At 30.4% G+C, this 1,597-nt stretch overlaps 1 long non-coding RNA gene across 1 annotated transcript; it reads left to right on the top strand.

The window, feature by feature from the left end:
* The first annotated feature begins 362 nt into the window (after positions 1-362).
* Positions 363-1,389, top strand: LOC149532532 (uncharacterized). The gene is made up of 2 exons (XR_016357280.1): positions 363-784; positions 952-1,389. It is a non-coding gene; the product is annotated as an uncharacterized LOC149532532 (long non-coding RNA).
* Positions 1,390-1,597: the final 208 nt, after the last annotated feature.

Below are 1,597 nucleotides of genomic sequence, written 5' to 3'. Positions count from 1 at the left end.
TTTCAGCTTGAATAAATTTTCACCCTTCCTTTATTTCAAAAATATATTCAATTACCTTTAATTGATGATTGAACTATAAATCTATAGTTAAACAATTATTTTCTATCCAAATTTCCATTCTAAAAAGCTAAAATATATTCATCAAAACACAACTAAAATATATCTATAAAAAACATATTCAAAGCAATGAATATATCCTTCAAATCTCTTTAAAGCCGACAAAGCTAAATATATATTCATCAAAACTTGCTTTTAAGCTGTTTTAAAATGGATCAATGAGCTTTCTAATGTGGGCGAATCTAATTGTTTTCACTATCACAAACAATGATTCTAATTATTTTACATAATGGTAGCCAATGAAGTGGGTCGAACTTCTCATCTTTTTCCACTGTGTTGGAAATCTGTCTTTTCAACTGTGACCCTCATTGATGATTGATGGGGAAAAATCTTCCATGATCATAAGTTACAATGATAAAAGCCAGGAAAGCCCATGAGTGATTTATAGGAAGAAACAATAACCATCTTAGAAAATTTCCTTCCTCTCTATAATTCCTCACTGTTAGAAATGGGCAAGTTTGCTTTTCTTTCAAGGTTTTGCTTCTCATCCTCTTCACCTCCTCAGAAAGAAACCATTGTTGAACCTTCATCATCTTCACAACAATTAGCCAATGCTAGACCTTCCTCTACCACTACTCCTGATTTCGAGAGTTTTCTACACGAATTCAATGATTTAAGAGAACTTCAAAATCTGATTCAATTCATTGAAGAACTATTGAAGATCATGGTACGCTCATGTTGTGTATAATAGGAATTTGTTATTATTTGTAGACTCATAAATAGATCAGAAAACGTTTTATGTAATAGGATTATGAAAGAATTCATTTATATTTCATTTCTATATCCATTAGAATTGTAACCTATTGAATATGAATGTATTGTTGCCCAAAACAGTCAGGAGAGAAGGATGGCGAAGAGCTGCTTTAGCACAAAGTTGTTATATCCAGGATGGCCAAATACATTGGCAAACTTGCTGAGAAGTGAAGTTTCCAATTTGGAACTGTAAAGTCAACTTGTACAAACATTCCTTTATGATTTAAATGTAGTCAGTTGTAAATTACTGGGTTGCTGTTACTCTTACAGTCTAACCATTGAAAGATAAAAAATCAAAGCATTATCCCACTGAATAAAATACAGAGCTGAAATTAAACACAAAACTTTACAGCTCGTTGAAAAAAAATTCTTCATTATTTCTGTAAAGACAAATAGCTGTTCAGTCATAAAAAGTAACTCCACATGGCCAGAATTATATAGCGGCCTGTCAATTGGCGTTTCATGAAAGTATATATTCTTGAAAATGTCTTTATATAATTGTAAAAAAAATTAAGTTTATTTTTATTGTTATGTTGAATTATTTTATTTTCAATCAATATCATCTATAGATTAGATTGTGAATGAGTTTTTAAAATAAAGTCATTCTTATTTGTTTAGTTGTAAGATTATAATTAGGGGAAATGACCTAGTAGTCGTTCAGGCTAACTTGTACCTACAATTCCTAATTCATATGTCAAAATTCGCCAATGTTTTTAGTGAACCTATG

The sequence above is a fragment of the Cupressus sempervirens genome, chromosome 10 (genome assembly GCF_028749045.1).
Source record: "Cupressus sempervirens isolate cs-2001-9-10 chromosome 10, ASM2874904v1, whole genome shotgun sequence".
NCBI lineage: Eukaryota > Viridiplantae > Streptophyta > Pinopsida > Cupressales > Cupressaceae > Cupressus > Cupressus sempervirens.
Note: the sequence above shows the minus strand (reverse complement) of the source record. Positions and strands in the feature narration are given on the sequence as shown.